This window comes from Strongylocentrotus purpuratus, unplaced genomic scaffold (genome assembly GCF_000002235.5).
Source record: "Strongylocentrotus purpuratus isolate Spur 01 unplaced genomic scaffold, Spur_5.0 spur5_scaffold_13, whole genome shotgun sequence".
Classification (NCBI taxonomy): domain Eukaryota; kingdom Metazoa; phylum Echinodermata; class Echinoidea; order Camarodonta; family Strongylocentrotidae; genus Strongylocentrotus; species Strongylocentrotus purpuratus.
This window is the reverse complement of record NW_022145598.1, coordinates 24061724-24075126: the sequence shown is the minus strand read 5'-3', so window position 1 is coordinate 24075126 and position 13403 is coordinate 24061724. Positions and strand designations below refer to the sequence as shown.

The window sequence follows — 13403 nt, the reverse complement described above, 5'->3', positions numbered from 1 at the left end:
ATTATTTTGTTCGCATTATGTGGAAGATATTTGTCCCCGGGCCGTTATCTCTTTAGACCCTTTTGAGGCGGGACGTTTTGCGGTTGTTACCAAAGTACAAGTAGATGGAATACCCAGCAAATGAAAAATTGGAAAACGGTTTCCACAAGTTTGAAAAGATGTTGGCATTCCCGAAGAACATTATTTTTGGACTATTGTGGTACATTCTATTAAAGTCAATTTTGTGCATACTTAAGCCGACATTTACAAAATCCTTGCATGCTTTTCTTAAGGTTCGACAGCTTTTAATAAATAAGATTGATGGTAACAAGTATTTCTTGATAATTTGTATATAATGTACTCTGCTTCAAACCTCGTCATGATAATAATGGTCCTTTTTGGTATATCCCTCGTTTATCACAAGTTTGTCCTTCCAACATTGACTAAAATGCCTTTTAAGAAAATGACTAGTCACCTATAATGATCTGAAATAAATAATGTTAACTTTAATTTGTCTCTGGTGGTCTATCTTCTCACACGACATCGCAGTCACATGATAATTTGCCCATGAAGAGACATGATCTTTTTCATGTAAGAGGTAACACTGAGCGTTACTCGGAGGGAAAAAGGACTCTCAAGAAAGGTTAGTTTTTTAAATTTTTTGATACGCCCGTTTACAAAAAGTTGATATTTATGAAATTATGAAAAGGAGAGAAGAAGAGAGACTAAGAAAAGAGAGAAAGAGAGAGAGAGAGAGAGAGAGAGAGAGAGAGAGAAAGAGAGAGAAATGCAGGATGGATATGATCTATGCGGAGAGATTGGGTAGCTAGATGGATAAAGAGAGAGACAGAGAGAGAGAGAGAGAGAGAGAGAGAGAGTTGTGACGACAGAGAGGAGACGTATTAATAAAAATAATGGGACTCACTTTAAAACACGTTTAAGTTACAAGTTTAAGAATAGTAATTGTTTAAGGGAACAAAGGGATGGGGGAAGGAGATAGAGAGATAGATAGATAGAGAGAGAGAGAGAGAGAGAGAGAGAGAGAGAGAGAGAGAGAGAGAGGGATTGGGTAGAGAGAGAGAGTGTGTGTGTGTGTGTGTGTGAGAGAGAGAGAGAGAGAGAGAGAGAGAGAGAGAGAGAAAGAGAGAGGGGGGGGGGGAGGTGGTTATTAACTGGGTTGGAATAAAAATAATTACAAGTCTGAAAGTTAGAAAAATAAACATGTTGAAACAAAATGCACTAACATTTTGACCGGAACCCCCCTCCCCCCAAAAAAATAAAAAGAAGAAGAACGAAACAACAACAACAACAAAACAAAAAGAGAGGGAGAGAGAATAAGAGAAGAAAAGAACAAATAAATCATTGCATCAACATTACAAGTTTTTAAAGCATCAATTTTGTAAGAAGCATTCCGTCTATTAAAAAAGATAGAATAAAGACGGGCAAAATTGAAGCTGTTTTTAACGGTTGTACATACAATGGAACTAACTTGAATACTAACAATTTCTAAACTTTCCCTTCACGAAATTTATCGAAACTCATTCGATGAGTGAGTTCAACCGTACTGTCCCTTTTCCCAAATTCATAGCGCACAAAAACGGGCGAGGATTGACTTGACAATAGCATCAAATCGCGATCGAGAGAAATAAAGCGTTGAGAGGAGAGAGAATAGGCAGTAAGCATAACAAAAAATATCGGGAGATAAAGAAGTGAGGGCATCGAGAGTTGAAAACGTGCCTTACAGGGCGAGGTAGGGGTTCAAAATGTCTTTCAGAAAACCTCCCCAACAAAAAAAGCGTACGAATCATGCATGGAGCAAGCTGGGTCGAGTTTGTGCGAGATGATTGTTTCGCGAACGAGCGAGCTCAATTCACAGCGCGCGAGCGACCAAATAGATTTATTGGCATTTACCAATTCGACCAACAAGCGAACGGACGCATTCTTTTTGTACGCCAAGAAATCAGACTATTTTTGACGTATAATTATTCCGCGCACTTTTGCTCGTCGAAGCTTTATAGAACCGTCTGACAGAGCATCAATATTTGTCAAAAACTTCTGACATCTTGACTTGGTGGCCTAGTGTGTTTTGGAACGATTTTCGCGTCGTGCTTTTGTTTTGGTAGCTGAAAAGGGGATTTTTCTCCTTTTTTTCTTCTTGTTATCGTCGCGATTGTGGAGATATATTTTGCTTGGGAGGTGTTTTGGTTGTGGTTTATGAAGGAATAACGATCAGGACTTGACAGCTCTTGTGGAAGGTAAGATTTTGTTTTGTTTTCTTGTCTCGTTTTAGGGATGTTTTTGTGAAGGTGGCCGTGATGGTGATGGGTGAGTGGCAATTTGTGCCTGGGGCGATCATTTATGTTTTGGGGTAAAACTGATTGACAGTTTTGTATCCAGAAAATTCTCAAGGGCACCTTGAAAGATATTTTTTCAATGCTCTCCTTCATTATTTTATGTAGATAAATAATTGTCATCAAATCAAGGCAGTAAGCATGTAGCAATTAAGTTGCTCAAAGAAATTTTAAGTTCATGATTGTCTAAAGAATGTTTCCAGCTAACTCTTAAGGGCATTTGAATGAAATTTCTTTTTATTTTCTCCATCATTTCTGGATGATATTCAATGATTTCAACGAGTTTAAAGTCCATGAATTAAAATTGTAATCATTTTTCTTAGGATATTTGTTTTCTTTCAGTATTCGTTTTGATTAAAAAGACATTGGTTTGGTCGAACTCACGTGAGCAAGAATGGACGGCGAAAATCAGAGAGGGGGATAGGGTGAGGGGGGGGGGGGGGGGGGGGGAGGGGTTCAAATATTTTTTCGATTCATTTTGCAATGATGAAGACGAACTACTATGCGGTGTAAAATCATAGTCAACGATGAGAGATTTCGAGATGTTCAATGTTGCTCTGTAAAATTCTTATGCTGTTTTACGAATTTGTCAGCTCTCCCCATGATGATCGTTCAATCTTCTTTTATTACATGTGAATGTTGAAACTGTCTGTAATTGAATGTATGTATTATCATCTATGATTATCTGCACATCCTCAACCTGAAACTCTTTGTTTTGTAAATAATTGTCATTTGAAACGGGATAATCTTATCATGAGAGACAATAATTTAGTGGGGAGTTACCTGATCTTTTTAAAGGGATGCCAGGGATCTTAGTGTCTTAATCATGATAATTGAACAAAATCGTGTCTTTTTTGAGCATTCTTGCGAAAGGGCGACCAGAATAATTTATAACTTCCTGATTATGATTTGATATTTAATCAAATATATCTCCGTTATGTATTCCACTTTTATGTGTGCAATATAAACGAATTGGTCTGGACATTTTCAACGGCCTGACATAGCAACACCTCTCCACATATTGATGATTCGACGTTGAAAGTTTTTTAAATTAAATTCACTGTCAAATTAGTAGGCCTACTTGCTAATAACAAAAGAGTGAAGATGATATGTGAGAGAAAAATGGACGTGAGAGAAAAAGGAAACGGATAGAAAAATTGAGAAACATAGTAAAATATAGTAAAGGAGAGAAAGAGAGGAGGGGGGGGGGGGGGCGTCGTAGAAAGGGAGAAACAAAGTGACCAAGAAAGAAAGAGCTAGAGGGTAGGAAGTAATTCACCAAGAAAAGGGAGAAATTAAGAAAGCAGAAATAAAGAGGGTGAGAGCGAGAGAGAGAGAGAGGAGAGAGAGAGAGAGAGAGAGAGAGAGAAAGCAAAAAGAAGATAGATATATATATATATAGATAGATAGGTAGGTAGGTGGATATATTGGTATGTAAAGAGAGAGGGAGAAAGAGAGAGGGAGGGAGAGAGAGAAACAGAGAGAGAGAGAGAGAGAAGGAGACAGAGAGAGAGAGAGAGACAGAGAGGAAGATAGAGAGAGAGAGAATGGTGTAACAAACAATCATGAGTGACTGCCGATGCACAGACGAAGAACATGATAAAACAACATTATTCAATTAGAGCATTACATTCAAGGTTAAATAGATTAAACATCTCGCGTCGAAATGTTTGCCAAAATTCATTCTTGCATTGACTGACCAGAGATACCGGCATGCCAAATCGATCACAGAATGTACGTCAGTGCAGGACACAGATGCGAGATAAAATGTAGTCGCCCCCACCCTCATCCATTTATATTTAGAGGTACTTCAACCGGCAGCACTTTGAAGTAATGTTATTAAATTATGAGACTGAATTTGATTAATAATTGTCGACCCATTACAGCAATTCTCATCCGCTCAGAGTCTTCATGTTTAAGATAAATTTTACAAAAAAGAAGCATTTTGAGAACACATGCATGTGTCGAGGTATCTATGTAGTGGTCCATTCACCTGACTCTCAGTCGAAGAGCTCTGGGTTCGAATTCCAGCCCGACGTTAACCTCCTCTGGCAAGGCATTAATCCACATTTGCCACTCTCCATCCAGGTGTGGATGGGTACCTGGCAATTGCGCGGGTATATAAATGCAGGGCCCTCAGGAAGATCAGTTTTTTTCAAAATACTGATGTGGCTACTCTATATAAATAGGGACCAATCATAATTCATATACATCTCAGTTTAGTCGTATCATCGTTTTTTATCGTTACTTTATTTAGCTATTTTTTGTTTTTGTTATGAAATATCAAACCTCGGAGAATCATTAAATCACAGATTCTGATTCTTTAACATTCTTTAACAATAATACTGATATTAAGCATGTTCATGTTATGCCCCCAAGTGGATACCATTACCATCAAACAAACCATTTGATTCCGTTCGATATTTGGCACTGGCAAGAATATGTAGCATGGTTAGGTTACGTCGTGCTGCCTTGTTTCTAACTCGCAATATTTTGATTTAACAGTCCACTTCGTTTCACATTCGATTTTACCAGTGTGAAAAGCATGCATTCTATAAAGGCAAGCATAATGTAATTTAAGGGTCCCAAATTTGTTTTGATCTATATGCCTGCATACCATCACGTTATCATCTGCATAATATCAAGGCATGCATGTATTTTTTTATTTGTTTATAACTGCGTCAATTGACTGCAAATGAATTGGTTCATATTTGGGTGAATGCCATCTACATTTTTTATTTGCTTAACTGAAGATTACCGAGCATGCATAGGCCCAAAGTCGTACCGGTAATTCTATGTTCAGAATTGGCATGTAATGAGAATGTGCCCTTTTTTTCTTCTTGCCAAATTCGATTGGTGGAGTGCAAAAAAGATATTCATGTATCAAAGCGATCTCTAGATAGATAAGCCCGTTTTTAATCGGTTTATGGAAGATTGGGGGCTATGAAATCTTTATAGGTATGGTGTTAATCCTATTATTAACACTTTGATCACGTTGGTGGTTAAAATTAACAATAGTCACGGAGGAATTATGATCCTTAACGAGCCTCCGGCACATACAAGCGTTTTTCTTCTTCATATTATTGACTGATGACCCCCCCCCCCCCCACCCCCACACACACGCACACTCGCCTCCTCACCCCAATAACTCTTCATATTACTCCCCATCACTGTCACATATGTTTTACTCTCTCTCTCTCTCTCTCTCTCTCTCTCTCTCTCTCTCTCTTTTAGGTTCGCCTATTTCGAAGAAGAAAACAAATCTTTTCAATGTAACCTTTGAATAATTTTACTTGCTCTCATCATTATTACATCTTTGTTTACTTTGATATGCGCAATAGTATGACTTTGTCTCAGGTCTACTTATTCCTTCATTAATCTCCGCTCTATATAAACGAAATTGTGCCTTTACCCCCCCCCCCCCCCCATCTCCCTATTTCACTCTCCCAAATGCTTTCATCTTTATCCATTTCCCCCTCCCTACACTCACCCACCTTCCACCCCAAAATCTCCCCACTTCTCTCTCTCTCTTTCTCGTCTGTTTCCCTTTTTCACTTCCCCATTTCCCTCTATCTTTTTTTAGTTTCAAATCATCTTTAAGTCTTTCATGAGTAGTCTCATGTTGTCACAATGGGAATATTTTTGGCGGATTTCCAGGACGCCCTCAAACGAGGGATTTGCGTTCCACTCAACACCTTTACATGCACTTTACTTCAAATGTTATGCAAAAGAAAAAATGATCGAGTGTTGCTTGTGGCTATGGATGGGGCTGGTGTTTGGGAAGGGGGAGGGAGGGGCGGGGGTCAGGACGTCACTAGAAGTGTGTGTGAGATGTGACACCTCGCCCCTCCTAATTGCAACGTTCATGTCGTTATTCTTTATTGCATAATCTTCATGTCACAAAATTGAAGACCCTTCATCTTCTTTCATTTTTCCTATTTGAAGAAAAAAATGTCAACTGACTTGTTAGCAGATGTGGTTAGACCATCCTAATTCTAATTTAAAGTACTGTTATTTAAAGTTCTCGTCTCTGTTGGCATCCCCTTCCCCCTATTTTGTAGTTCCTTTTGTAGTTACGGACTTTACGTTACGGACTCGCTTTTAAGTGGACCCCTCTGTTTCCGATATGTATTTCTACATTTTGTCGTAAATGTTTATAATTGATTTGTAATGGTCTGTTGGAAACATGAATAAATTGAAATTGAAATTGAATTTCAAAATGGTCAGGCTATTCCCCGGAATTAAATGCCGGTTGGCATAGCGGGAGGGACTAGGGAGAGATTAGGTTTAAGTTGTTGTTGTTGATCTCAGGTCGATATTACTCTAATCAAAGTTGAGCAAATCTGTCTGTGCGGCATTTTACATTGAAATTGAATTTGCGAAATATGTCAAAAATGTATTGCTCTTATTGAAAACGACTGGACAAAATTGTTCCTCAATTCATTTTTTCCTCTATGACAACGGGAAAGTGTTATCATAGCGAATATAATGATGATTTTACTGAATGTGATATACAATATGCAGTACTGTTCGTGTACGAAACTAAGGTGGTCTACATAACATAAATATCTTACCTCTACCTGCCCCCTTCACTGTTATTTAAACCAACTTTGTTTGCCTTTTTTCCTTTCTGCCTTTTGCCTTACGCCTTACTCCTTGTCACACCAAAGAAACCGACGTCAGACCGACAACAGATAGCATAATAATGGTATTACTGGGAATGGCCACCATTCGACCGGTTTGGAGTCGGTGTCGAGTCAGTTTATCGGTGTGACTGAGGCATCAGCTGTTTGGAGAGGAGGTTGAAATCGAATATGGCAACCTCTGAACCGGGGTAAACATGCATGCATGGCGTCCCGACTCTAAAATGGCTCTCCGATCATACACACAGCATGGGTTGCTATGGGTAAAAAGGTCGCAGTAATAACAGAGACATTGAATTACAAACTGGAAACCGATCAGGACAGTCACCTAGAAAAACATTGAAACATTAGTCGAGAAATAAGCGACAATTCATGACCCAATTCGCGCTGAATTAGACGTGGTTTTCTTCCCCGGTAGTACGACTTGAAGTTATAAACGGACATTTTCATGTAGTATTTATCTTGAAAATTAAATCTTTAATCAAAGGAATTTGATGCAATGTCAAGATTAATGTCTGTCATAATGCGATACTAATACAGTAATCGTGACATTTACATTTTGTCGGGAAATAATTTGCAAATGCATTCCATTTTTATGAAAATGAATTGAACACACGAATGAATGAATGAATGAATGAATGAATGAATGAAAATAATACATTTTCAGAAAATATCTCAGTCCTCACTTTTCTGCTTTCATTCATTTCTTAGTTGTTAGCGGATCTGATCGTATAGTTTATTTATAATGAAGAGTTTTCTCTTTTCTTTCTTATATTTAAGTGTAGCCTATACCAATTGATTTCATTAACTATGTCATTGATTTTGCCAGAACCTTACATGTTGTCAATATCCATTTTGTTGTTTAGCTTTGCGTCTTCGTATAATACATGTACTTAAAATGAAATGAAGTCATCTCCAGTTCAGATTTTATTGAATTTTAAAAGAAAGTTTGAAGATGACAGCTTTGTCCAAATCCATCGTATTAAATAGATCTCAAAAGCTTTTCGACTGTGTCTTTCGTGATGAAAACCAGATGACGTGATTCCGTAGGGGCTCTATCTCCATCTTCTCTCTCCTCCTCTTCTCCTCCCACTGTAGCCCCCATCCTCCTCCCGAGAGGTGCTATATTGATATACGATGACGTGAAATGGGAACCGTTACTGTGGCAACAGGCAAGCTGAAGTTCAAAACGCAGTCGAAATAACCAAATTTTCCATGAGTAAAGAAGAAGAAAAGAAATTGAGAAGAAATAAGAAATGCATCCGAAAAGGGAGAGGGTTAGCTATAGGGGTACAGAAAATGTGTTATTTATGCTGTAGAGAGAGTGTACTTGAAATTAAACACAGTGCATGTCTGGAAGTAATGAGTAACTTTAAAGGAAAGATGGAAGAGAGGGAGAGATAGAGGGAGGGGAGGGAAAGAAGGAGGGAGAGAAAAAGACAGAGAAACAGAGAAAGAGAGAAAGAGAGAGAGAGAGAGAGAGAGAGAGAGAGAGAGAGAGAGAGAGTAAGAGACAAAGGGAGGAAAAAGAGGCCGAAATGAGAAGAAAACAAATGGAGGGAAGGAAGAGAGAGAGGGGGAGAGGAAGAGAGGGAGAGAAGAGAGGGAGAGAGAGAGAGAGAGAAAGAGAGAGACAGAAAGAGAGAGAGAGAGAGAGAGAGTAAGAGACAGAGGGAGGAGAAAGAGGGCGCAAGGAGAAGAAGCCAAATTTAGGGAAGGAAGAGAGAGAGAGAGAGAGAGAGAGAGAGATAGCGATGGGATAAGGGGGATAATAGAGGAGAGAAAGGGAAAGAGAATGGATCATATGAAATAGAGACCGAGTATGAGCAAGAAAGAAAAGGGAAGGACAGGGAAATATAAATAGAGAGGGCAGAGAGAGTATAGAGACATGAAAAAAGGAGAAAAAAAAGGGGGTGAAGAGAAAAAGGCTTTACTTAATTCACTCTTCATCATCTACACCAGATGCCTGTTTGCCTCTGGGGCTACATTTGAACGTTGAGGGAGAGAGGGAATGATCGCAGCACGGCGAGGCCTGTGTCAACGTACGTGTCAATTGCATCTGGGATGTAGGGACCGTGACGATTTGAAGATTGGATTGTGGAAGAGGGGTAACCCCTTTCGACCAAGGGTACAGGTGATGCGGGAAATGAGGAGATTGGGAGACGAAATCTTGAGAAAGGTATTTTTATACTTGACTTCACTTTCCTCATCGTCTGCCATCCTTGTTTTACCTCTCCTAACCTCACTCTCCCCCTCTCCCTCTCTCTCTGTCTTCCTCTTCTTTTCTTCTCTTTTCGACGTCCTTGTCTTTCTCTCTGAGTGTGTTTCCATCCTTACCCTATCTCTCTTCATTGCCCCCATCCTACTCTCTCTCTGTCTCTTCGTCTCTCTCTCTCTTTCTCTCTCACTCTCTCTCTCTATCTATCTCTCTCTCTTTCTCTCCCTCCCTCTCTCCCTCTCTCCGTCTCGTTCCCTCCCTCTCTCGTCTTTCCATATTCGTCTACCTTTACAAATGTGACCAATGTACAGTGCCAATCTTAATTTTGTATTCCTTCTTCAATATTCCCTTTGTTACAATTATGATTTCCCAAACCTCATTATGCTCAACTGGTCTTATTTACTGCATTAATCAGTCTTTTAGAATAACTTCTAGACAGTTATCAAGGATATTTTATCTGCATTGCTAATACGTCAACTTCTTTAATGACATCGCGACAGTACAAGCAATGCCCTCTGGGCCCCATTGCACAAAACTTAACATTGATGGTAACTTTGCCATCAATGGTAACTACCATGCAAAGCTTGATTTTGATTGGCTGTTGAGCCCTGTTACCATGGCAGTTACCATTTATGGCAAAGTTACCATCAATGGTAAGTGTTATGCAATGGGCCCCTGTTATTTCCACGTACGGCTGCATGCTTTTGAACGTCCTTGTTCTTTGTTGTAGCCCTGACATCAAAAGAGACATCAGCATCAAAGCTTCGCAAAATCAATCATGACATTGAACTTAATTTGCTTTTTGAGAATTAATTCGTTTCATCCGTCGTCATCGAACGTATCTTTTTACCATCCTAAAGACGATGGTCGCCGCCCTCCTACTAAGTGCGGTTTTAATGTCCAGTGCGAGCTTGATTAATACAAGATGGCGCCAGCGAAGACCTGTCCAGTAAATGATGAGGAAATTTGATCAAAATATGAAACAGTAATTGATATTTTAGCGTGATGGAAGGAGGGGGATGGCGTTCCCAGTAGAGAGCTACATTGTAGGTCGCTGAAATAACCTTTTGAACACCGTGAGCACAAAGTTCATTGGAAGTTGAACTCATAACAACATGATCCATGATTTAGGAATTCGAAAGAATTAATGGGCATTTTACTTTGTGTTTGTTATGACATAAGCATTGCGGGGGGGGGGGGGGGTGGTGTTTGTTTACATGTATATTCACTTTTGCTGAAAAGTCTGCAATCACCTTCATGTTCCTGCTAATCAGTATAACCTGAGATACGGTCCTACAACTTCAATTTTTAGCATAAAATATTCACATGGGCCTGACGGGAAAATATTTCCTTGTGTCTCTTTGTCTGTCTCCATGTTTCCTTACACCTGTCCCCGTCACCTCTTGCTTTGTTCTCTATTTCACCCGTACTCTGTTTTCCCACAATTTTCCGTACTGTTTTACGCCTAAAGCTAACACTGCCTGTCACTGTTCCCCCTCCCCTCCCCCTCTCTCCCCTTCTCAACCCCCTCTCCCCTCTCAACCCCTCCCCTCTCTCTCCCTCTCAACCCCTCCCCTCTCTCTCCCTCTCTCCCCCTCTCAACCCCTCCCCTCTCAACCCCTCTCAACCCCTCCCCTCTTCCTCCATATCCATATTCATCTCTCATTTCTCTCTAAACCCCTCTCTATTCCTTACCCCCCCCCCCCGCGCCTACCAATACCACCACACCACCTTTACCCCACTCTGTCAATTCACCCCTCTCCCACTCAATCCCACTCTTTTATTTTCCCCATCTTATTCCTTAGATCCCATCTCTCATCTGTTCACGTGCTTCGCTCTGTTTACATGTCTTTAACACAAATCCAAGTGTGTGATTTCGAGTGATCCTAAACCCCGTATTTTCCACACTCATTGGCAGACATCAAGATCCAAAATGTCTTAAAGAGGATTTTTACGACACAAATCCGACGACATTAATTTTGTTCGCGGTGAATCTTCTGTGCTAACCGAAAACCAAATTTAATCCACGAACCAAGACAAACCTAGGTTTATGTGACGCGTTTTGACGCGTTTCAGACCAAGGTTTGTCTGAACCTTGGTCTGGAAAGCACCGAAACGCGTCATGACGCACATAAACCTAGGTTTGTCGACAAACCTCCTTTGTGAATTTGGGCCTATACCGTTCAATATTACATTCACTTGCACGTCGTGTATCTACATGTATAAAAAATGAATTTTACCCGAAGGTTCTGCGACACAATTTCAGGCGACATTTTTTCAGCGGTGTATTTCCTACTACTTCTAACATGTCTAAACAAACTCGTATCTTCTACCCAAACCCGACATAGATAAACAAATCAAATCAAAACAAATCAAATCAATTATTCCCACCATAAAATAATTCTTATGAGATAAGAGAATAAGCATTTCGTAAATGAAAGTGGTGGATTGTAAAAAGCACACGAAGTCCTGACCCATTATAAGAAATAAACGTTGGCTACAAGATTATTCCACATGTACAAAATAAGGTTTCATCCGAAGGTTCTACGACAGAAAATCCGGCGACAATTGTACCACGGTAATTTCGAATTAACTGAAAGCGTTTATATACCTCCGGCCATTTAGAATGTTATGTTTATCGAATATGATGAGCATAATTATGTTAAAGCACGGTGGTATTAAAGGTACATGGAAGGAGGCGTTGTGCTGGGTACATCTACTTTAACAAGATACTCATGCACATCTAGCACATCGGGCACGCCAGTGGTTATTTACTCATTTTGTTGATCTGCTTCTGACAGAATCCATAGTGACGAACGCATATTTTGAGGAGCTTTGTCGGGATTTTCAAGGTAATAGAGAGGTAATACTAATACTAATATAGAGGGGAAATAGAGCGGTGCAGAGTAGATGGTGTTGGTCCCGTGTTGGTATAAAGAATGCTCCTTCGCACTTGCCCAGCTTCGGGGTGAATTCCTCTTCACTTAAATCCGATTAAACAGAGAAAAGACTAGCAAATAAGGACAGGTCTTTCAGAAATTCAGGTATCCCATCAAGTTCTTTGTAGGTTTTAAATAAGTATCGGAATCATGACACCAGACGCATCCTTCTTGTGATTTCTTTCCCTTTTCTGAAGAATCGAATAAGTACTTCAAGAGGGTGCTAATTTGCGCTCGGTCGTCTTGACCCGTCACAGATCCGTCATTCATCTGTCACTCGTGGTAAATAGATCGATATGATTTGATGGCAAGTTAGTTCAAATGATTGTATATTACTAGATTACTGGTGATTTAATCAATGTCCTTTATCCGTAGAGCATACGGATTTGCTTCGAGGGGTAGACCAAGTCGATAATAATATTAGTCCGTAATTGCCCTTTATCACACTCCATCTAAAGAGTAACGAACGAAACACATTGAAACTCATTGAAATATGTCGAATAACATCTTTACTTGAATTGTAATATGTACTTTATCGAACCACGTGCCGTGGTATACCGAAGAGATGGGTTTTGTGAATGTAAAATGTCTCTAGTTATTGCATTTCATTTTCCGATTAATGGGGAAGCTGTTTTATGTATAAACTCATCGCTTTTTTTGATGATCTAAAAAAGATACCAAGAGAAAAGAATGAATGACTCTTGCCAATTTCTCCCTTTCTACTTATTGACCCCCCCCCCCCCTCATATTCCTCGTTTTCAATATTTTGTCAGTATTCAGTATAAAAATCATGTAAACCTGGTACGTTAAACAATTTTATCGCTAAGTATTTTGGTTGACCTAAATAAGATAAACATGCATCAAGAGTAAAACGTTAATGAACCGAGTCGTTTGCCGTCTCATTAGTTTACCCATGTAGGGTCCATGGTTGATCCCCCCCCCCCCCCAAAAAAAAAGCAATTACAACCTAAAACTGTTTAGGAGTCCTTCCCTTAATAAAGCAAAATAATTATTGCCCAACTAAAAACATGACGCGCATAAATATAAGTGTTGACACACTTATTCTTTACTCCCATCAAATTTATTGTTGATTTGACATACCGTAGGACAAATGAATGATATTGAATAGTCTGTAAATGTTTTTGGTCGACGTTAACCCCCTCTCTCTCTTTCTCCCTCTCTCTCTCTCCAATCTTGTAATCTGTTTCAGGATTGCCCTAAAGCTCAATTGAGCGTGATAATATTCTCTCTATTTCAATCATCTCCCCAAAAA

The 13403-nt window shown here is 39.6% G+C and overlaps 1 protein-coding gene across 1 annotated transcript in view; it reads left to right on the top strand.

Moving 5' to 3' along the window:
• Window positions 1-1883: 1883 nt before the first annotated feature.
• The window catches only part of LOC576792 (uncharacterized peptidase C1-like protein F26E4.3), a 37988-nt gene continuing 26468 nt past the window's right edge, over window positions 1884-13403 (top strand). The window contains exon 1 of the mRNA XM_030983202.1: window positions 1884-2234. The gene's annotated coding sequence lies outside the window, so the exon portion shown is untranslated. The remainder of the gene's footprint in view (window positions 2235-13403) is intronic.